This window comes from Acinonyx jubatus, chromosome E1 (genome assembly GCF_027475565.1).
Source record: "Acinonyx jubatus isolate Ajub_Pintada_27869175 chromosome E1, VMU_Ajub_asm_v1.0, whole genome shotgun sequence".
Taxonomy (NCBI): domain Eukaryota; kingdom Metazoa; phylum Chordata; class Mammalia; order Carnivora; family Felidae; genus Acinonyx; species Acinonyx jubatus.
In genome coordinates, this window is record NC_069397.1 from 48,896,361 (window position 1) to 48,921,102 (window position 24,742).

At 42.5% G+C, this 24,742-nt stretch overlaps 1 protein-coding gene across 7 annotated transcripts in view; it reads right to left on the reverse strand.

Annotated features, from left to right (window-relative positions):
• ABCA8 (ATP binding cassette subfamily A member 8) overlaps positions 1-24,484 on the reverse strand; it is an 89,300-nt gene extending 64,816 nt beyond the window's left edge. For 3 of the 7 annotated variants that reach the window (XM_027047938.2, XM_053212481.1, XM_015072660.3), the window contains exon 1: positions 3,581-3,726. The gene's annotated coding sequence lies outside the window, so the exon portion shown is untranslated. Of the gene's footprint in view, positions 1-3,580; positions 3,728-15,129; positions 15,413-18,733; positions 18,851-21,378; positions 21,500-24,239 lie in introns of those variants that run through there. The other 4 variants (XM_015072661.3, XM_027047940.2, XM_015072664.3 and 1 more) reach the window with 4 other exon arrangements.
• Between the last annotated feature and the right edge of the window lie 258 nt (positions 24,485-24,742).

Genomic DNA, 24,742 nt, shown 5'->3' on the forward strand with positions numbered 1-24,742 from the left:
TTCATGAGTTCAAGCCCCGCGTCGGGCTCTGTGCTGACAGCTCAGAGCCTGAAGCCTGCTTCACATTCTGTGTCTCCCTCTCTCTCTGCCCCTACCCAGCTCATGCTCTGTCTCTTACTCTCTTAAAAATATATAATAAATATTTTAAAAAGTTTAAGAAAAAAAGAGAGGGAGACAGAATTGAAATTGAAAGCAGGCTCCAGGAACTGAGCTGTCAGCACAAAGGCCAGGCTTGAATATACAAACTGGGGCTCAAACACACAGACTGTCGGATCATGACCTGAACCGAAGTCCAATTCTTAATTGACTGAGCCACCCAGGTGCCCCTATTTATTTTACAGAGCAAGTGTGAGTGGGGGAGAGGGACAGGGGGAGGGGAGAAGGAGGGAGGGAGAGGGAGAGAGAGAGAAGGAGAGAGAGAGAGGGAGAGAGAGAGAGGGAGAGAGAGAGAGAATCTTGAGCAGGCTCTGCGCTGAACGTGGAGCCCGACCCAGGGCTCAATTCCCTGGCCCTGGCATCATGACCTGAGTCAAAATCAAGTCAGACAGATGCTCAACTGACTGAACCACCGAGGTGCCCCTAGTCAGTGCATTTAAAGGCTAAGTGGTTAGGTGCATAAAACCTTGCTCTATTGATCTTTTTATTTTATTTTTTTAATTTTTTTTTGTTTATTTATTTTCGAGAGACAGAGAGAGACAGAGCATGAGCAGGGGTGGGGCTGAGAGAGAGGGAGACCCAGAATCCGAAGCAGGCTCCAGGCTCCGAGCTGTCTGCACAGAGCCCAACGCGGGGCTTAAACTCACGAACCGTGAAATCGTGACCTGGGCTGAAGTCAGATGCTCAACCAACTGAGCCCCCCAGGTGCCCCTACTCTTATTTTAATGGTAGGTTGTTTTTACTTCTGACAGCAGCATAGGGACATGAAGTTTCTTTAGCTTAATATTTTGCCTCATGTCGCTTTATCCTCCTCTTTATTTTAGCCTTTTGCCCAACTTTAAGATGTGTGATTAAGGCAGGAAAGATTCATCATTTTTTTTAGAAATTCAAACTCATAGATACTATATTTTTAAGAGGTGAATTTAGTCATGTATGAATGTTTGTTTCGGATGATCTTCCATTGTGTTTTATTGTCTGCTTCTAGTCCTATCTCAATAACCTTCTATTGAAGTTTATCAAGGTACCCCCCCCCCACCATGTTTCCTTTCCTGTCCCAAAGATATAAAAGGTATTTATATTCTTTTAATGATGACTACTAATTTTTGGACTTTCCTAGGAAAATATCTTTCTTTTTCAAGTGGAAACTCCACATCATTTATTATCACGACCCTCTTACAAACAGAGACTTTCCAGACAATTATCTCTCAGCTGAATTTCAAACCCTATCATTCCGGTTACTGCTATCGAAACTTGGTTCAATTTTTAATATAAAGAATACATATAATTTAAAGGATACATAAAGTGGATTGAGTTTAGCCGCCCAGAGTTAATTAAAGCTGCCAATGGATTGCATAAGGTTACTATGGGAAGGCTGTGATGTATTTGAACTTATTCTTGAGGTGGGGGATAGAAACTCCACCTGAACGAGGCTTGGATAGACTTTAGCCAGATTAAGAACCCAGGACTCTGACTTGTACGTGGGCTAGTTCACTGTGAAAACAGCCCATGGACTCTACCTAAAACTGCCTGCAGAGGGCAGTATTCTTCCCGACATAGCCTATCAGCAACCAGAGAACAGTATAGCATTACACCAGGCCGTTCCCCTGGGCAAAGAGCATATATGAACGTGTACGTGTGTGTGTGCACCTGTGTGCATATGTGAGAGCTAGTGGTGGTGGTGAGGATTAGGCAGGGAAATTTATGCTTTTTTTTTTTTTTTGCAGTGACCCAAAATACCTCCCAGAAGGAAGCTTCTCAGTGCATAATAGTAATACCACATCGTTCCAGAGCCCTAATCAGCCAATACTACACAAATACGATTTGCTGAGGTTCTCCTGAAAACCGTGGAAACTGAGGGCTTTCAAAAGGTCCTCACTGTAGGAGCAAGCAGTATATCTAAGCTGGATTAAAGAGAATAAAGATATTCTGGAATGATCATCAGTTTTCTGGAAAGCATGCCAGGGACGCGACTTGGGAGAATGAGTCGAGACTTTTGAGAACACAGAGTCAGCAGCTCCACCTGGAATTTGGCTCTTAAGTCCTGAATTTGGTGCATTTTCCTCCTCCCACGTGCATCTCATGCCGGCCAGGGACAGAAACCACACGGTTGCCATGAACTTCTCCATAGTGATGAGGAATGGTTGTGCCTTTGCCCGAAGCTGTCATTCCATTCATGCCACGGGATGACGCTTAAGGCTGTGCTATTTCCTAGAGACCAAACTCATAGAAGATGTCCAGAAGCCAGTTCCAATGGGAGGCCAAGAAAGCCTCAGAGAGCCCCGGGGTTAAACCCTACACATCAGGCTGATGAGCCTGAGGGGCTAGTCTAGGTGGAAGCAGGTTGGGTGAAGAGGTTAGAAAGCCCAGGGAACGGCAGGTGATGGGAGGAAGACAGTTCCCGGCGGGGGGTGCTGGGGGAAGCATTAGGTCAGGTATCCAGTGATAACAAGAATGAGGATCCCATAGGCTGTCCCTAGTGCAGAGAATTCAGTGTGGACACTTTTAAGGGGACTGTGCATGGCTGCGTAGGAGGGTAAGCTGGCCAAAAAGTGATCTCGCTGTGAAATCAGCTGCAGCCCAATTCAGCCTGGAAATGTCAGTGTGGCTCCCATCCCTTAGATTTTCCATTGGAAATTAGTATTGCCTACTTCCCCCCGCCCCCCCCCCCCGCCCCGATTCACGTATGTTCTGTAGTTTATCAAAAGACTAACAATAACATGAATTCCTCATTATACATGCAGTAGATAGTTTCATTTTGTAAGGGCTCCGATTTTCCTCCTTTTATACGGTTGTTAAATTCAGGGCAAAACGCTTATACCAGAGCAGCTTGAAATCTCTGTTTATAGAAGTAACGCACATTTGAAATAATACTGTGATAAGGAAATGCTGCAGTCAATTTTGATTCAACACACCGTGTACACAGAAAGCATCTTCTGCTTCCAAAATTCTCACAGCGTAAGAGAGCCAGAGACAATAAAAATATTTCTGTAAATGCTTTTGGTCAACAGTGTAAAAGTCATGAAACAGTTTATCCACAATAGCCCCAAATTATTATGCAATAAAAGCAAAGAGCCATCACTTCAAAAACAATTCAGGTTTACAAATCTGTTCTCAAGATCCCTACTTCTTCCTGATCAACATGTTAAGCAAAGTTCAGCTTATTTCCACACTCAGTTTCTGGTGAAAAATCGTATTAAGAGTTGTATGATTTTTACACCTTTGTATTTTAACTCAATGCCGTCGCTTCCATCATGTTAAACACGGAGTACTCAAAACATCAAAACAGCCCATTAATTTCCAAAATAATTTCTCCACAGAGGGGTAGCATCCAAATTTATAACTTTGTGATAAGGAGAAAAGAAAAAAGAAAGAAAGAAAACCCCGAAACACAAGTCACAGACCAGAAAAAATGAAACGAACTTACTCTCGAGAAATCTGAAGCAAGGAATCCAGAATCACACTTTATCCACTGACGTGGATCCTTGTTTAGAAGAAAACAGTTCACATGTTCACCCCCGGTCTCTACCACCTCTCTGCAATTTGCTTTAACTGTTTGACTTCTGTGAAAAGTTCCTGCGAAGACAGCCTTCAGAAGTTCAGACCTCAGTCCCGCAGGTCCTGCCAAACCTCACATTCACATGATCTCTCTTGGACTGTTGGGATGTTTTCCCTTCTTTTCAGCCAGTTCCTGTAGAGCAGTGAGTAACATTTACACGCTGTTTCCTGGACGTATCATATTATGAAGAGCAATCTTACCAAGGAGGTCCGATATTTCTAAGCTTTCGTCTGGTATGGCCAAGATAACTGTGGACTAATATCAAAATCTAAAGCAGTGCCTTTGAAGGGAAAGTCAACCGTTTAATCAGAGAAAAGCTCCTCTCTACACAGCTCTATGCTGCCTGATGGACATCATCACTTGGATAATCAGGGTTTTCATTTCTCTGTGTCTCATTTTTATTCGGTTCAGAATATTTCTAGTCTCGCTTACGATTTACTCTTTGACCTGTGAATCATCTCAAAGTGTGTTGTTTAATTTCCAAATGCCTGGAGATGTTCCTATTATCTTTTGGTTACTGATTTCTGGTTTCATTCTTTTTTTGTTTCTAAATTTTTTTTAATGTTTATTTTTGAGAGAGAGAGAGAGAGAGAGAGAGAGAGCGAGCGAGCAGGAGTGGAGACGGGCAGAGAGAGAGAGGGAGACATAGAATCCGAAACAGGCTCCAGGCTCTGAGCTGTCAGCACAGAGCCCGACGCGGGGCTCGAACTGACAACCTGTGAGGTCATGACTTGAACTGAAGTCAGACGCATAACCGACTGAGCCACGCAGGCACCCTGATTTCCAGTTTAATTCTACTGCGGTCAGAAAATTTACTGTGTATGTCAAATTTGTTAGGACTTGTTTTATGACCCAGGATATGATTTATCTTGGTGAATATTCCTTATGCACTTGAAGAGAGGTGCGTTCTACTGTTGAGTGGGGTATTGCATAAATATCTATGAGATCTAGTAGGTCGATGGTGTTTTTCAGTTTTTCTATATTTTTGTTGGTTTTCTGTTTACTAGGTCTGTTGATTACTGACAGAGGAGTATTGAAGATTTTAACAACAATCATGGACTCTTCTGTTTTTCCTTTCGGGTCTAACTAGTCTTGTGTCATGCACTTTGAAGCTGTCGTTTGGTGCCTACATAGTTAGGACTGGTATGTCTTCCTTGCAAATTGGCTTTTTATCATTATGTAATAACGCCCATCTTCATTCCTGGTGACTTTCCGTGTTCTCAAGTCTACCTTGCCTGCTTTTAATAGGACCATTCCCACTTCCTTTTGATTAGTGTTTCCATGGTATATTTTTCCCATTTTTTAATTTTCAATTATCTATATCATTATATTTGAAGTGACCTTCTTTTAGACAGCTTAAGTGAGGTCCTTTTTGTTCATTTGTTTGTTTAATTCCAACCTGATAATATATGTCTTTTAATGGGTGTCTTTAGAGCAGTTACATTTCATCTGACTACTACTATTTTAGGATTCAGGTCTCCCGTTTTGTTATTTGTTTTCTCTGACTTTCATCCTTCTGTTTCCCATTTCCTGCCTTCTTTTGTCTTCTCTGAACATTTTTAGTTTTCCAATTTACCCACTGCGATGGCAAACTACATATATTTGTATACTTATTTCAGTGATTGCCCTAGGGATTATAAAAGACACATTTAGGGGCGCCTGGGTGGCTTGGTTGGTTAAGCATCCGACTTCGGCTCAGGTCATGATCTCACGGTCCTTGAGTTCGAGCCCTGCATCGGGCTCTGTGCTGACAGCTCAGAGCCTGGAGCCTGTTTCAGATTCTGTGTCTCCCTCTCTCTCTGCCCCTCCCCTGTTCATTCTCTGTCTCTCTCTGTCTCAAAAATAAATAAATATTAAAAAAAAATAAAAAAAAAAGACACATTTAACTTTACACAGTCTACTTAGAAGAAGCAATATTTTACCACTTTAAGTAGAATATAGAAGTCTTACCATCACATAGGGGCAAAACAGGTAGGCAGCCAACAGGGTGTTGCTTAATAGTTAAAACCGGGAGTCAAGAATGGAGAGTAACAGGCTAAGGGCAGTCACTATCACCCCAGTAAAAAGTTCTTATCACTTGTGTAGTTCCAGGCTCTGAGCTAATCTTAAGGTCCAGAATCTATTGTCTGAAGAAGCAGTCAGAAGAATCCCCAAACATCTTGACAAGTATATACTCTGATGATTTCCCCTGGGCCTTACTCAAAGGGACCTACAGCCATTTACTTGGATGACTGTGCACTGGAGAAAGAAAAATCCTTAGACATTTCAAGAGCTATTGGGCATAGGGCCTAAATGGACATTGATACCTAGAAAACCAAAATGTCACTATGGCCCCATTGTTAGAATGGGTGCATGAAATTAAGGTAATTCATGGAGTTGTGGTTAAAACCCAGCTTTATGGGGTCCCACTGAGTCTATGAACACAAACACACCCAGTGGCCAGTTCTCTAACACCAGGTATAGCATCAGAACTAATATACTTGGTATTTGGAATAATCCCCATGTTGGGTCCTTGGCCTATGGGTAAGAAGTCTCATAATGGGGTAGAGAAAGTGGATACTTCTGACAATTCCTTCAACCCCACTCCCAGCCAAGACACTGAATCAAGAACAATACTGTATCTTGAGGAGGGGGAAAGTAGAGACCATTAATGACATAAAGGATACAAAGAGGGCTTCTGGGTGGCTCAGTCGTTAAGCATCTGCTCAGGTCATGATCTCACGGTTTGTGAGTTCAAGTTCCACGAGACTTGCTTCCAGTGAGTCCCGCTTCTCTCTCTCTCTCTGTCCCTCTCTCTCTTCCTCTCTCTCTTTCTCTGACTTTCTCTCACTTGTCCCCCCCCCCCCCAAAAAAAAAAGAATACAAAGAGAGTGTATCTATCTTCATTTAATTTGCCAGTCTCATCCCTCCAGAAACCAGATGGGTCCTGAACAACAACCAGATTGTTGTAAACTCAAACAGGTAGTGACAGCTGCTCTGTCAGACATGGTATCTGTTTCTAGGACAGGTCCATGACATTCAGCTGGTGACTAACCAGATGCCTTGTTTTCTATTCTGATTAGAAAAGAGTTCACACTCAGGTGAATTACACAATAATATTCCTTTATAGTTTTGCCTCAGGGCTATGTTAACTCTCTCGCTTCTGTTATAGTCGTAAGAGACCTAGAGTGTCTCACGGAACATCATATTGATACATCGATAACTGACCTATCAGGACGAGAGATGACATGGGTAAGACACAAATGCTCCAGAGAGTAGGGGACAAATCCTGTGGAGGATAAGGAACGCATCACCCGTGACCCATCACTTGAAGGCTTGATGGCTCCAGTGATCAGGGGCGCTCTACATATCTCCTCCAAAGTAAAAGACAATTTGACATACCTTATATCCCCTACCGATAGGAGACCAGCACCTAATATGTCTCTTTGAATTCTGGAGGCAACACATTCAACACCTAGTAATACTTCTCTGGTCCATACACGGCCTGACAGGGAAGGATGCCATCTTTGAGTGAGGCCTGGAGTAGGAATGGACTTTCCAGCAGGCACGTAGTGTCCTGCAAATCATTGCCATTCTGTCACGTGATCTACAGGCCCTATGGTAGGAGAGGGGTCAAGGGCGGGAAAATTCTGTTAAAACGAGAAAGTTCCATTGTGTGGGCTTCCGGTCCTTGGGGAATACATCAGAGACTTACCAGTCTGTGACCTCTTTACCAATGAAGATTTTAGGAGTCAATGGAAATCATTTTGCTCAGTCAACTTCACACATTGTATGAACGTGCATTCTGCCTCTGTAGATAATTTGCATAAAGAGCTTTATGGGTTTATAAAAGCTCCCACCTGCAGCTTCCCATTTGACTTCCATACAACCTAGCGTGTATACAGGACGAAGAGGCCCCTAGGCTCAGTAAGGTTATGGGATTTACTCTCAACCACGCATCTCCGGAGAAGCCAATGCAGTCTCAGATGACCTGGGATTCCAAATTCCAACCTCTTTCCCAAATGACACAAAGGCATATTAGATGCTTAATCTTCTGCATTAGCAAATAGATCACTGAGGGTTGTACTCAAAACTGATCACCGTTCATTTTATTTTATTTTTGCTTTTATCATAAACCAAAAGGATGTCCAGGAAATAACCAGAATTGGTGTTTAGTTTTTATATTTGGCACAGAGTATAACAATCAGGCCAAGATCCAATATTGGCCGAAATGAGAGCTGCAATGCTTTTACAGTCCAGTCCCTGTGCATTTCCCAGTTTAACATGTTATCAAAGAAAACTATCTGTTATCTGTCTGTCTGTTAGCTCTCTTTCTCTCTCTCCCCACCCATCCATGTCTATCCATCTTGGCTATGCCCCGGAAATCTTCTCAATGTCATCACTGACTTTACTTCTGGACTTGCCCTTCTTCTGCCAAGAAGACTCATTCCAGCATTTCCATGTAAAATTCGAACATGAGTTCCACGATAGTTTATACCAAATAATTGGTATGACTGTTAAACATTAAGGCATAATATTAAAGCTACGAAAAGAACTCTCCTAGAAAATGGCAGAGACTTAAACAAAACCATAGGGTACATGGGCTTTATGGGTTTTCCTACGGGAGCTTCCCCTTCACCAAGCAATCAACTTCCTCATCAAAATTAGCCAAGTCCTGCTATGTGGAGAGCTCTGTCCCTGCTGTCCTCTTCCAGGTTGAATTTCTAACTCCAAAAGGGTAGAATTATTGTACGTCTTGGTACATTCTTATATCCAGATGGTCTGAAAAATCGACCAAGTACAAGTAACAAAGTCAAGGAACAAGATAAAGTAATAAACATTCACGGACTGAGTTTGTCCCAGGGTTGAAATGTAGAATGCGTTTGCTTACGTTTGAGAAAATAATAAATGCTTACCCACTGCACATCAAGGGAAGGAAATACTGCTTAGGGAGCTCCTTCCCTGTACATGACCCAGTGTTTTTAACACATTCAGCACAGCAGCAGGAAACAGTAGGAAGCAGGAGGAAGGGACATTTGGAAAAGTTTACATCAGAAGATCATACAGCTGGATATCTGTGGTTTTCTAGGGAACAGATACCCTTCTCTGTCTCTTTCAAGAAACCACTGCCCTAAGCTGAGTTGAACGCCCTTGTTGTTGACCAAAATATTGGCTCGGTAGGGCAGTGAGAACCCAAAGTGGAGCCCAACAGACCAAAAATACATCACCAACAGTGGTGGGCCAGTCCTAGCCACAGTGCCAGTCGGAGAGTGACCAATGACCACGTCACTGAGAAAGTCGAGGTGCTCAGCTTAATTAAAGAATGAAGACAAGATGTGTCACTGTGACCCCAGCTGCTGTCAACAGGAGTCATCAGAGTCTCCCAGGACCAGGAAACCTGAACATTTTCCTTGGAATAGGTGACAAGCAAGGATTCCACCGAAAAACGAGAAGGAAAACAGCACAAGGAGGAAGTCGTGAACAGCAAAGCTCGTGAGCTCGAGGAGCAAGAAACACGAAAAAGCAGAAGACTGAGCTGGAGGGAATGATGCAGGATGTCCAGATGTAAAGTGCGACCAACCAAAGGAGAATTGTTATTCACGCTTAGATGAATGGCCTGTTTCTTAATCCATAGTATAAACCAATAAAATAATACCGGGAACAAAGGGATGTATCTTATATTTTGTCCTTAATGTGTGTGTGTCTATGCTCTAAAAAAGATAATCTCCTCTGACAAAAATACATACAGGTATGTAATTGGGTTTTGTCTTATCTTGGACCAAAAAAAATACGCAAAACAATGAAAAATCAAATTCAAAACAAAAAGCACAAAGCAAGAGACAAAGCCATCCCAACGACAACGTACACATGGATGAACAGAATACCTCACCTCCTTGACTCACGCTCTTGAATTTCAATTTAAGGTTGTTTTTTTTTTTTTTTAAATGTTTATCTGTTTTTGAGAGAGGGAGAGAGATGGAGACAGAGAGACAGGGTGTGAGAGGGGGAGGGGCAGAGACAGAGGGAGACACAGAATCTGAAGCAGGCTCCAGGCTCTGAGCTGTCAACACAGCCCTGATGCGGGGCTCAAACTCACGAACCGCGAGACCACGACCTGAGCCGAAGTCGGACACCCAACCAACTGAGCCACCCAGGCACCCTTCAATTTGAGGTTTTAACATTTGCCATATGATGGCCAAATCCAATAGATCATATACATGGATTATTTTAATGCTTGAAATTCTCTGCTTCCCTAAGTCTAATTTCAACATTCCACTACTTATTTTTTTTAATGTTTATTTATGTTTGAGAGAGAGGGAGAGAAAGAGAGAGAGGATGGGTGGGGCAGGGGCAGAGAGAGAAGGAGACAGATTATGTAAAGCGGGCTCTGAGCTGCTTCAGCTGTCAGTTCCTTCTGGATCTGCTTTCGCTGCACAAGGTCACCTTCTTCCTTGGGGCCACTTGCATCCAGTGGCGACTGAGTGAGGCTAGGATACAAAGCCCAACTATTCCAACCTGATATGGACAACCCTGGATGGCAGAACTCGTCTAGAGCTCTCCACCAGGTTGCCTGAGGCTTTCTTGCTCTTACATCACCACTCCACCCTCTTTCTTCTAAGAGATATTCGTCTCTTATTATCTTGCCCTCAAAATTCCAATGTCGTGCACCAGACAGTCTAACATTTAATAGCAGAAACGGTCCCAGAAAAGAAATGCACCGGTGGAAACAAAGGCACTGGCAAGTACATATCTATGAGGCATTTGAGACTATGGTGTCTCAGCAAGTAAATACGAGAATGACGATATCGGATGGCTATCGCTAAACACCGTTAACGCACCAGAGCTGGGGCCCAGCAATACACAACTGGAAACCAGGCCTGGAAGCCCCAAGGACGCTTCAATTACACACAAGAGCCCACGCCTGTAATAAAGGTCTCCCTGTTCTCACACATGCAGATAAGTTTCTTCACGTGTAAAGTTAGCCAATGATGGTATGACATCTACGGACAATTTCAGGTCTGTATACAATGACTATATTCTAGCACTGGCTAAAATGCACTCTTAACCGTTAGGTGAGGAGTTTATATTTAATCGGGCTACCAAAGGGGCGCCTGGGTGGCTCCGTCAGTAAAGTGTCCAACTTCGGCTCAGGTCATGACCCCGTGGCGGGCTCTGTGTTGACAGCTGGGAGCCTGGAGCCTGCTTCTGATTCGGGGTCCCTCTCTTGCTCTGCCCCTCCCCTGCTCAGGCTGTCTCTCTCTCTCTCAAGAATAAATAAAACATTTTTAAAAAATTAAAAAAAAAATCAGGCTACTAAAATCAGGTGCATTATCTCACAGTAAACACCTGATAACTTTTCAATAATTCTTTTTCTGGCTAAACTATTGAAAGGAGAGCCTTCTGCAGCTGTTCATGGAGTAGCTCCAGCTGACCACATGACTCCTCCGTGTTTTCATTCTTTGCTACAATTAAATTTTCAGAGATCACACAAATAGCGTATGCCACTATTCGTTTGTTTTGATTCCTTCCTTTCTCATGCATGAATGATTTACAGGTGATCGAGCCACTCAGTTCTGAGTCCTGTGCCCTTTTGCAAATACTCATGGGCTCACGAACTTCAAGCAGAAGTTTGCTGGACCCATCTGATTTTAGACAGGAAGCAGGAGACTGTGTCAGAGAACTGTTTCTACTACAACTCTGCAAAAAAGGCAGGTTAATTTCTTATCCGAAACCATGCAACCATTGCAAAACAACAATGAAAAGTACATAATGTCAGCCCTAGAATAGCCACTAAAAATAAATAGATAAATATAACTAATACGACAAGTGTGTAGAGAAAGTGGAATACTAACGGTATAAAATCAGTAAAAAAAAAAAAAAAAAGTAGGAGTAGTAACAAATGGACATAGTGACTGATGTGGAAAACAAAGACAAAAGGAAATGGTAGAAAATCAAATTTCCTGGGGTGCCTGGGTGGCTCAGTCAGTTAAGCATCTGACTTTGGCTCAGGTCACGATCTTGTGGCTCAGGGGTTCGAGCCCTGTGTTGTGGGCTCTGTGCTGACAGGTCAGGGCCCGGAGCCTTCTTCGGATTCTGTGTGTCCCCCTCTCTTTGCCCCTCCCCTGCTCATGCTCTGTCTCTCTCATTCTCTCTCAAAAATAAATAAACATTAAAAACTTCAAAAATAAAAACAAAAGAAAATTAAATTTCCTTATAACCTGCAGCCCATTGACAAATACTTGGGGCAGGCCGAGTATAACTTTTCTCTAGGAACTCCCTACTGTCTTAATATTAATGCTTTGCTGGAGGGAAAAACAACCTTGGCTTAACAACAGCTGGGCCTCCAGGATCCTGGGAGTCTTCTTTAGCACGTGAAAATCTTTTTGGAAACTTCCCCTTACCTTTATCTACCCCAACTCCCAAGTATATAATCAGTAACTTCTCACAATTTCCCGGGCAGCTGTTTCTGGCCACGGGTCCTGTCCCTGTGCTTTACTAAAGCCATCTTTTTGCACCCAAGACGTCTCAAGAATTCTTTCTTGGCCTTCGGCTCCAGATTCCCATCATCACCCCAAAACCACATCAGTGAGTAGATAGGAAATACAAAATCATGGTAGCTTGAATTCAACCAATGTCAATAATGACACCAAATACAAATTATGAAAACATTCCAATTATAAGAGAGCTTTCCGGACTTACTTTGAAAAGTCTGCCATAAATACATGCGATCCGCAAAGAACGAAAACACACTTTAAAGACCCAAAGATGAAAACTCAAACACTGGGAAAGAAACACCTTGGGAAGACTCATCACAGAAAACTGGTGTGGCTCTACTAACTTCAAGACAAGAATTATTGCTGGTGAGGGAGGGGTCTTTCCTAATCATGCAGAGGTCAATTCATTAAAAGACATGAAAAACTAAGTGTATATAGACCTAAGAGCAGAGCTTGAAAACTCATGAATGAAAAAAAAACCCAGGACTACTAGCAGCCATATTTATTTAATAAAAAAATGAGTGGAAAGAGAAAAAAAGAAGAAAAGAAAAAAAACAGAACAGAAAAGGCCAACAAACAAGCCCACAGATTTCAACAGCTGTAGCTCAGTAGCTGATAAAATCATTAGATAAAAAGTAACTATATAGGAAATTTGAATACAACCAAGCTTCTTAAACTGACTCCTATTGAGCACTCTAGGCAAAAACAAAACAAAACAAAATAAAACAAAACAAAACAAAAAAACAGATTTTTAAAAAAGATTTTTTTTTTTATCGTTTTATTCATTTTTAAGAGAGAGAGACTGAGAGCGAGCAGAGGTGGGGCAGAGAAGGAGGGAGACACAGAATCCAAAGCAGGTTCCAGGCTCTGAGCTATCAGCACAGAGCCTGATGTGGGGTTCAAACCCACGAACTATGAGATCATGACCTAAGCCAAAGTCGGATGCTTAACTGACTGAGCCACCCAGGTGCCCCCAGAACACTTAAAAAAAAAATAAATGCACATCGACTATTCATCATAGTAGATATATATTAAACACAAAACAAATCTCAATAAGCTTAATAAATTAAAAATATCTTACAAGTGCACTTTGACCAAAAGGGAATTAAATTGAAAATAATAATAGCAATATAGCTGGAAAATCCCCAAATAATTGGAAATTAAATAACATACTTATAATAATGCATTTTTCAAAGAATATATTAAAAAGAAAAATATTTTGAAGAGATAAAAATGAAATGCAATGTATCAAAATTTGTGAGAAGCAGCTAAAACAGTACTTAGAGGACAATTTATAGTTTTGGTGACTAGAATAAAATAGGAAAATAATAAAGAAATTCAATGAAACTAGAATTTGTAGTCTTTGCGAAGACTGGTAACATCGCTGAGCTCTAGCTAACCTAACCATTAATAAACACACAAACACGCAAATTGTCACTAGCAGGAATGAAAGAGTGGCAAAAATACACCAGGTGATTAGTAATAAGAAATCCTATGTAGGTGGGCACCTGGGTGGCTCAGTCGGTTGAGTGTCTGACTTTGACCCAGGTCGTGATCCTGTGCTTTGTGGGCTCCAGTCCAGCATAGGGCTCTGTGCTGACAGCTCAGAGCCTGGATGGAGCCTGCTTCAGGTTCTATGTCTCCCTCTCTCTCTACCACTCCCCCACTCTGTCTCCCCCAAATAAACATTAAAAAAATTATTAAGAAATCCTATGTAGGAATACTGATATCAAGCAAAATACAACTCAAGGAAAAAAACTGAACATGACAATTAATTTGTAATAATTATGATTTTTAAAAAATATTTATTTTTGGGAGAGCGCCAGCAAGTGAGGGGCAGAGAGAGAGAAGGACATAGAATCGGAAGTGGGCAATGGGCTGACAAGCTGACAGCAGTGAGCCCGGTGTGGGGCTTGAACTCACGGAACACTGGGATCATGACCTGAGTTTAAGTCGGACGCTTAACTGACTGAGCCACTCAGACGCCCCGTATAATAATTATGATATTTGTTCACCAAAAACCCAGCAACCAATTTTATAAAATAAAAATTACAGAGATGCAAGGAGACAGAAACAGGGCATCACAATAGTAGAATACTTTAACACACCACCTTGAGCACAAGACAGAGGAAATGGACAAAACATAGGAAGGATCCAGAAGATGGGAACAGCATAATTAAAAAGGTACTATATATAGGGGCGCCTGGGTGGCTGAGTCGCTTGAGACTGGACTTTGGCTCAGGTCATGGTCTCCTGGTTCGTGAATTGGAGCCCCGCATCGGGCTTACTGTTGCCAGTACAGAGCCCGCTTTGCTCCTCTGACCCCCTCTCTCAGCCCCTCCCCTACTCTCTCTCCCAAAAATAAATACACATTCTATATTGATATATAGATATCAATGCATAAAACTATAGTCATTCCTATACAAAGTTCTTTCTGTTTTAAAAATCACAATGAACAAGTTACTTCATGTACTATGTACGTACGTACGTATGTATGGCTGGGCCCATGTTTGTGTATTTTGCATGTGTGAAAATATTCCTGCAACCTTTCCGTAAATCTGAATTAATGTCAAAATGTATCCTACGTCAATATAAGTAACTTTATGCCCTGATTACAGAGAATACAGCTTCACCTCTCATGCACAGGAACCAGTCACATACAGTGATCCTCCACTGGGTCACAAAAATCAGTCACCGAGTTCTCTATCAAATAGAAATATCATATAAACAACATTCTCGAAAAGCGATGTGATAAAACTAAGAATTAGCAGCAGAATTTAAAAGGCATTCCACATGGAAACTGCCCAACCTTTTATTAAACATCTCTTGAGTGGAAAGGGAAATAAAAATTGAAGTTAAACATTTTATAAAATGAAATGATAACAAAACACTATGTATCCGAATCGGTGGCATATATTAAGTTTAAGAAGCAAAGGGACTTACTTATAAGGCTTGTGTCCCACACCTCCAGACGAGTAGATGTCTGCACCCAGGCCAGAATCTTAAATGTTTACCCAGAGTCCTTAACGGGGTTCGATCACGTAAACCCTCCAAATGGTCTCAGCAGCACATTGCTCTCTCAAGGTTGTGACCTTCAAAATGGCTCCCGTGGTGGGCGTGGTGGATGGGGGCTACGTTCCAGGGACAGGGGAGGGGCGAGCAGCCTCTGACTGCTGCGGCCAACCCCGGGGTCTTCCTGATAGCCCCCTCCAACAAATATTCCTATCTGAAAAAAATAAATAAATAAAATACATATTTAATGTCCAGCACAGAAAGTCAGAAAAAATAACAAGAAAACAAACGAAAAAGAAAGCCAAATCAAAGAGCCAAAAAAACAAAAGTAAAAATTAGTAAGTGCACAACAGGAAGACAGATCTCACTAATTAACTGAAACTTTTAAATAAATAAATATTTAAAAATATGTTGGGGCTCCTGGGTGGCTCAGTTGGTTGAGTGTCTGACTTCGGCTCAGGTCATGATCTCCCGGTTCATGGGTTCTACCCCTGCTTGGGGCTCTGGGTTGACAGCTCAGAACCTGGAGCCTGACTCAGATTCTGTGTCTCCCTCTCTCTGCCCCTGCCCCGCTCGCGCTCTGTCTCTCTCTCAAAAATAAAAACATTAAAAAAAATTTTTTTAAAGATGTGAACCACTAACTAACTTAATTATTTGGGGGGGGGGCTCAAAGAAAATATAGATTAAAATGAAATATTTTCTAAAATATAATAGTAATGCGGGCACATGTGTATATGTACATGTATGTGTTTGCACAAATGTAATGCAATTCTAAATAAGAAATGGTACCAAAAAAAAATCAAAGTGTTACTAAAAAAGATATCAAAATGAAAAATTAGAAAACATTATTTCTTTAAAAAATTTTTTAATGTTTATTTATTTTTGAGAGACAGAGACAGAGCACAAGTGGGGGAGGGGCAGAGAGAGAGAGGGAGACACAGAATCTGAGGCAGGCTCCAGGCTCTGAACTCTCAGCAAAGAGCCTGATGCGGGGCTCAAACCCACAAACTGTGAGATCATGACCTGAGCTGAAGTTGAATGTTTAACTGACTGAGCCACCCAGGTGCCCCAACGTTATTTCTTAATGATAATGAAAATACAACATATCAGACTTGTGACTATATCCACTTGTGACTATATCCTAAGTAATGATTAGGGGGCAATTTGTAGCTCTAAATGGATATATTAGAAAAGAAAAAGTTTGAAAATCAGTGATTGAAGCTTCAGTCTTAAGAAGCCAGAAATACGACAGTAAGTTCAACCCGACAGAGAAGTTTAGTTGCCCCAAAGAGAAAGACTGACAAAGTCAGCATTTGATTCTTGAAAAATAATAATAAAATTTTATAATCTACTAGGTCGACTAAGAAAATAAGAGACAAATTACTTGTCAGGAATGAAAAGGAAAGTTTCTTTATCAATCCTCCTAATATAGAAAAGGAACAAGGGGGTGCCCAGTGGCTCAGTTGGTTAAGCATCTGACTCTCGATTTTGGCTCAGGTCATGACCTCACGGTTCATGAGTTCGAACCCCGAATGGGGCTCTGCACTGACAGTGTCCAGTCAGCTCGAGATTCTCTCTCTCCCTCTCTCTGCCCCTCACCCACTTGCACTGTCTGTCTCTCTCTCAAAACAAATAAACAAACTCCATTAAAAAAAAAAAAAAAAGGAACAGGAGTGTTATAAACTACCATGTCTTAATAAATTTGAAAATTTGGATTAAATGAGAAATCCTTTAAAAAACACACACACGCACACTTACCCAAAGTAACGCAAGAAGATGTTTTCAAAATTGAATCATTCTTTCACAATGTAAGGAGTTGAATGTATCACCACAAACCTTTCCCTGGAGGATAAGAGGGACACATCCAGGTCTCGATGGAAAATTTTTCTAAGAAGTTAACTACTGATACTTAGCCAAGAGAACACTAGAAGGGCCAGCTAGTAATTTACAATGTGCCGCTTAAAGCGTGAAACGCCCCTGCCAGTACCTGGGGCCACCTTGTCTTCATTGTATAGCGATGTTGGGTTGATAGTTTACCTCTAATTTAACCAGTTACACAACCTGGCTTGGATAAATCACCAGCGGGGGGGGGGGGGGGGGGTACACATGTGGCTATATACTTTTACCTGGGCTTTCCTGGAACGAGTATTCCTTGCAGTATTATCTTGGTGGCTGATAATTCAAATACAAACAGTTACCTGTGTGATTGAAAAAGGATGATGGGGATCTACTTCTGGAATTTTCTCAGGCTTCCGATACTTTCCCTGCCCCTCCTTTATTTTCTGCTGCTGTACCTTACAGAAATACACACCCCAAAGGGTCTTGTGAGTCCTTTCAATTATCTGCCTCTATACAATTTATGGAATTAGCACCGTGGTAGAAGGTTTTTTAAAATCTTTCTGGCTCCACGGTTTTAATAATGGCCGTGGCTCTGTTTGGGAGAGAGACAAATACAAAAGTTTGCAGAAGAGAGACCTGTTGAGGAACTACCGTTGCCAGCTGGGTTTTGTAACCATCCCTGGGGGTTGTCGCTAAAGCACCGTAGCCATGGACAAAAGGAAAAGTTTATCTGGGGTTTTGGTGTTGGTATATCTCTATGAATTACAAGTACATTACAAAAGAAATTCTGGCTGAGGTCAGCCAAGAAAATGGTACCTTGGCTGCTTTGGGTTCATTCAGCAAAAATGAAAGTAACTAAGAAATAGTGTGGGCCGCCAGAATTGCTGAGTTACGGCTGGCGATTCAGTCTGTAAGAAAGGGACATAACATCGTAAGGAGTTTGGGGGAAATCTGTTTTGATGGCTTGGGTCCCTGTCCCATCAATGATCACCAAAAAGATTATATAGGTAGCAGGCGGTTGGAGGAGAATCAAGACTACCCAAACATGGGGAGATGTGGTCAAAGAGTTAGGGTGTTTTGTGAATGATCTTAAGGAACTCCCTCTTTTTATTTATTTGTTTATTTATTTATATTTATTTATTTAGAGAAAGAGAGCATGAACACTGAAGAGGCAGAGAGAGAGGGAGGGAGAGAGAATCCCAAGCAGGCTCCGCACCGTCAGCACAGAGCCCGATGCAGCGCTCAGTCCCCCGAAGTGTGAGATCATGACCTGAGCTGAAACCAAGAGTCAGATGCTTAACCAACTGAGCCACCCAGGGGCCCCAAGGAACTCCTTGGACCCTCTACTGAAGCGGATTTTACACACGAATGTCAAAGATACACCCAAGTGGAAGGGAAGGTTAGGGTCTCAATCAGACCCTCAGGTCGCAGCAGCTTTTGCAGAGATTTGTATAAAGGGACAGACTCCCCATCCCCAGCTTATTAGCCAGGGTAAATGTGGGGTTGTATAACACATAACGAGAAAAAGAATTGTACAACGCCAGTCATACATAGGAAGTGGAAGACTCCTTCTGAGGCTGTCGACTGTGTAGAAGCTTAATTAAAAGTGACTTGAAAGTGGAAGAAATGAATAGAGTAATTGCTAACATTTTAACGGAAAACTAAAGAGAGTAGATGATCCAGATGTTCCACCAACCTGTAGAGCTGCGACTGAACCGGTGAAGGTTCCTCTTTATGCTACCATCAGGGACTTTTTAAATATTTGATGAGTACTCAAAAGAGGAATCTACAGTTCCTGCAAAGCCAGAGTCACCTGATATGGTGGGAGACAAAGGAGAGAATTATGATCCGGACTGATGGGAGGGCCAGGGTCTCTTGGCCCAACTCCTGAAGATAGCTTGGCGTCATGAGCAGTGAGGTATAGACGATCTTGCTGGAAACTTTTTCCCAGACTTCCCTGATGTCACATTTCTTGCACACATCTTGGTGGATCTTCAGGCAAAGAAGCATATTCCATGTGATTGAGAAAGAAGCCTAGGGCACTATTTCCAGAGCCCAATGCTTGCCTATGCTTTTCTCTGATCTAGCATATCCTTTACCTTTAAAAGCCTATGTGAGGAGTCTGAGCGTCCCTTCCGACATCTGACCTGGTGTGATCCACCCAAGTTTCCGACGTGTTTTAGGAGGCCAGCACTATTTGCATACCAAAGTTGGACAAGGGCGTGTCAAGAAATGAAAATGATAGAGCAACATGCCTCATAAGCATGGATGCAAAGTCCTAACCAAATGTTACCAAATCAAATCCAGGTAACCATGGCTTAATTGGCCATGAACTGGTCCGAGAAGGCAAGGCTGGCTAGCATTCTAAAATCCAACCATTTAATTAATCATCATAACCACTAATGATGAATGATTATTTCACTAGAAGAAAAAAATCATTTCGTAACGTTACCTACGCATTCACAATAAAAACTATCTGCGGATTAAGAAAAGAAGGGAATCTTTCAATACGATGAAGGATTTAAAAAAAAAACACACAGCTAATATCGCTCTTCATGGTGAAATAGAGAATGCTTTACCTCTGTGAGTGGGAAAAAGAAGGATGTCCACAATCAATATAGGTATTCAGCATTGTTGTTTTAGCAGTTCACAAATGGAGAAAAATGACTTAGAAGTCATAATTTTTAGAAAGGAAAAGTTAAAACTTATTCAGAGGAATATTTTCATAACCTTGGGAAAAACAAAGTATTTTTCAAGCAGGACCATCTAGGGGTGCCTGGGTGGCCCAGTCAGTTGAGCGTCCGACTCTGGCTCAAGTCATGATCTCACAGTTTGTGAGTCGAGCCCTGCATTGGGCTTACTGTTGTCGGCACAGAGCCCACTTCGGATCCTCTGTCTCCCCCCCCCCCGCCCCTCCCCTTCTTGTGCTGTCTCTCAAAAATAAAACATTAAAAAAAAATAAAGCAGGACTATCCACAAATGAAATTCCATTTGTGAAAAGGAAGAGTGAGAAACTAAAAATCACAAAATAAGAGAACACACCCATTGTGTACTTCCACCGTAGATCTATCTATCTATTCAGCAAAGGACTCATATTAATAATATATGTGAAATACCACAAGTCAATAAACGAAAAGCATACAATTTGATTTTTTTAATGGGTAAAAGATCTCAATAGGTATTCAAGCAAAAGAACTTCCAAATAGCCAATACGTATGAAAAGATGTTTAACGTCATTAGTCATCTGGAAACGTAAATTAAAATCATGTACACACACCAGAATGCCTGTTATTAAACCGAGAACAATGTGGGCGGCTCAGAATTCTCACATACTATTGATATGACTGTAAATTTGTACGACCACTTTTCATAACTGTTTGATAGTATCTACTACAGGTAGGTAAGTGTCTACTCTAAGACCAGCACTTGGGAGTGTAGGCATAGATACACAGAAATGAGTGCTAACGTCCATCGAAAGACCTATAAAAGGATGTTCACAGCAGGTTTATTCATAATAGCCTGAATGGGTACATAAATTATGGTGTATTTATACAGTGGAATACCACACGACAACAAATAAAAGTGACCCATTGCCATGCCGATTTCACAGATACGTTGAGTTAAAAAAAAAAAGGAAAAATATGATGTGCAGAGACACAACACAGAGGCTGTGACCCTGGGGCGGGCTCAGCCATGTGCCTCTGTTCACATGGTCACTGCCATTGCCCAGCCCTTGCTCTGCCTCTCCACTACAGGAAGAACTATGCTGTGCTTCTCGGAGAACTTATAACATTATAATTATAATATTGCAGCTTTATCACTCCAAAACATTTTCAGTAAGTTAAAACAGCATAATTCTTTTTTAGAAACAGAGGGTATTTGAGGCTTTCGGGCTGTTCCAGCAGAAGCTTGCACTTGGCTGAGGGCTGAAGTTCCTCCTCAAAATCATCCAGTTCCTGTTCTTTGGAGAGGTCCAAGAAAACCTCTTCTGGAAACGAACAGATAGAAGGAGGCCACACGGCCTTCAGTAGCTCTGGACTGAGTGCAGTGTCTATGCACAGATGGTACTTTTATATTCACGGCTGATACAAAACCACAGATCCTGGGGCACGTGGGCGGCTCAGTCAGTTGAGCGTTCAACTTGGGCTCAGGTCACGATCTCGAGGTTCATGAGTTTGAGCCTCGTGTTGGGCTCGCTGCTCTCAGACAGTCAGTGCAGAGCTCGCCTCGGATCCTCTGACCCTCTCTTTCTGCCCCTCCCCTGCGTGCACGCTCCCCAAAATAAAACTAAACGCTTAAAAATTAATAAGTAAATAAATAAAATCACGGAGACTGACCCACCTGCTCCAGGGTGGGCTGCGAGAGGCCGTACTCCTCCAGGCTGAAGCTCTGTTGAACTGCGGGAGGGTGGGCACGCTTTAGGAGTTCGTATATTTTAAATCTGGATGGTTGACTACATCACCTTAGGACACAAACAGAAAATACGGGCAAATCTTAAATGAGGTGAGGCGACTGGCCCCATCTTTCAAAGTTTACTGTTTTCAATGTATTTGTTTTTTGTTGTTTTTTTTTTTAAGTTTGTATTTAGAGAGAGACAGAGAGGGCGCAGGTGGGGGAGAGAGAGAGAGGGAGAGAGAGAATCCCAAGCAGGCTCCACACCGTCAGTGCAGGGCCCGACGCGGGGCTTGAACCCACGGACCTGTGAGAGAGTGCCCTGAGCCGAAATCAAGAACATGCTGATTTGCTTAGCCAATGGAGCCACCCACATACCCCGGTAGTGAGCACATCTTCTAGCTAACAGACACACGTCTGCTTAGGTCTGGGGGATGGAAGGCACTTGTGTTACGCTTGCGTGGTGCCCACTTTTTGAGATCTCTAAGGGGGGAAACAGCCCCAAGGTTTCTGTCCCTGCACGTGAGCCAGTGCTTAGCAGAGCTGACTCGGCAGCCAGAAGGAAGGAAGGGAGGAAACGACACGTAGAAAAGGGAAGCGTCGGAAGATTGCAGAGAGGGTGGCTCAGCCGGTTGAGCCTCCGACTTTGGCTCAGGTCATGATCTCGTGGTTGGTGAGTTCGAGCCCCGCGTCGGGCTCTGTGCAGAGCCTGCTTTGGATTCTGTGTCTCCCTGCCTCTGCCCCTCCCCCTCCCCCACTCACACTCTATTTTTCTCAAAAACAAACATTAAAAATAAATAAATACATAAATAAATAAGTTTATAAAAGACCGCTATGGCTATCGAAGGAACAGATAGATGCCTCTCGGGCTTTTTTTTTTTTTTTCCCCAAAAGCCATTACAACTTGCCCCTAATCAAGTTGAAAATATCCTTGGAGTTTAACAAAATAGACAGGCAAGTGCAGGTACGGTCCCTCTAGGAGCCCAGCAGATTGGAAATGTGCCGCCACATGTCCCAGGCCAAGAGTGGTCTCAGCGTCAATCTGGGGAGTGCTGTGAATGACCACATGGCCCAGAAAGTCGGGGTGCTCAGTCTGGAGAAGACAATGGTGTCACAGCGACCACAGATACTGTCCCCAGAGGTGAGAAGAGTATCTCTCTTCCCACCGGATGGGATGCTGCCCAGGAAAGCCAATTACATCTCCAAATTTACCCTTGCATTTTGTTTTTTAACAAGGGGAAAATATGTTGTCTCTGTCCTGTGATCTCTGTCCCTCTGGCAACCCTGAGCTTTCTGATGGTTTGGCCTCATTGCCTTTTTTTCTTTTTATGTTTATTTATTTTGAGAGAGAGAGAGAGGGAGGGAGAGGGAGAGGGAGAGAGAGAAAGAGTGGGGGAGGGGCAGAGAGAGAGGGAGACACAGAATCTGAAGCAGGCTCCAGGCCCTGAGCTGTCAGCACAGAGCCCGACGCCGGGCTCGAACTCACAAGCCGAGAGATCATGACCTGAGCCAAAGTCAGACGCTCAACCGACTAAGCCACCCAGGTGCCTGAGTGGCAACATTGTTTTAGAGTGTCATATCTTATAAACTTATCCTGGGTGTTGTTAGATTATATATTATTTATCTCATCCATCTACCTGTCCTGCACTTGGTTTGTGTCTCCAGTTAACATTCTAATGGATGTGCTTTTACTGGCTCTGTTATGTCCTAATAACCCTAAAAGCTCACCTGGAAAAAATATGTTAATGATAATGGAAAGATTAGAAGTCTCAATATGTGGCAAGAGCTATGTTACGTGCTTTATATACAGTATCTCATTTAGTTCTCAAGCTGAGAGGTGTAATTATGATCTCCTCTCTCTCTCTCCCTTTCTCTCTTTATTCTTTCTTTCTTCTTTCTTTCTTTCTTTCTTTCTTTCTTTCTTTCTTTCTTTCTTTCTTTCTTTCTTTCCTAATAACCCTAAAGCCTCTCCTGGAAAAAATATATTGATAATTTAAAGATTACAAGTCTCAGTATGTGGCAAATGCTGTTACATGCTTTATATATACTATCTCATATAGTTGTCAAGCTGAGAGGTAAGATTCCGATCCTTCCTTCTTTTCTCTCTCTCTCTCTCTCTCTCCTTCTTTCTTTCCTTATTTACTACTTATTTTAAGTAGGCTTCATGCCCAGCATGGAGCCCAATGCGGGGCTCAACCTCACAACCCCAAGATCAAGAGTCAGATGCTTAATAAACTAAGTCACCCAGGCGCCCGTATGATCCCTTCTTTAAAGATTCGGGGACAGAAGCTCTCAGGGTTAGGATTACTTTCCCAAGTTTGCACACTTGGGGAATGACAGCCACATTTGCAAAGCCAGCTTTGTTGAACGGGAGGCAGGCAGAAGTCAGCAAAACAGGCTCTTTCTTCTTGTAACGGTTGGTCAACATTTCAGCACGTACTCGCAAGGCCTCAAGGCAATTTCCTCGTGAACAGTGCTAAGAAGAAAACCACAGGCCCCACATAGTGCCCCTTAGGGCATGTACAGAAAACCAGGCTTTTTCTCTTAATTAATTTTTTAATTTAAATCCAAGTGAGTTAACGTATAGCGTAATCACGATTTCAGGAATAGAATTCAGCGATTCATCACTTACTCGCAACACCCAGTGTTCAGCCCAACAAGTGCCCTCCCGAATGCCCATCCCCCATTTAGCTCATCCCTCCCCCCGACCCCCTCCCCACCTCCCCTCCAGCAACCCTCATTTTGTTCTCTGTATTTAAGAGTCTCTGATGGTTTGTCTCCCAGTAAACCAGACTTAATCCGTAACCTACCTGCAGTTTCAACTTCCCCGGAATGTAACCTTTAAGCAGTCAACGTAGAATTTCTTGGTCAGGGCTCGGAAATTTACTGACAGGCCCCTTCCCCTCTCCTTAAGAGGGCAGCCTCTCCTAAGCAAGGCATTCCTTGCTACTAAATTCCTTTGTTTTTTTCTTCCTTCCTTCCTTCTTTTCTTTCTTTTCTTGATGTCCCCTCTCTGCCTTTGAAAGCTTTCTTTCTTTTAGCTCAGCAGAAGGCTCCTTCCCCCCCCCCCCACTTGTTCAATGATTCCAATTTACGAATTGTTTAATAAGGCCAATTAGACTTTCACATTTACCCACTGAATTTAGTTTTTTAACGGCAGTACTGACCATTAGGGAGTCAATTGCGTTAGTGAAGTCGAAAGGCTGTGGTTTCCATGGTTTCTTTTAAAAGAAAGCTTGTGGTTTTGGTGTCCAGGGTAACTAGGTCCCTAGTCAAGGAGACAATGTTCCCTGGAAAAGAAACAGTCGGCGAC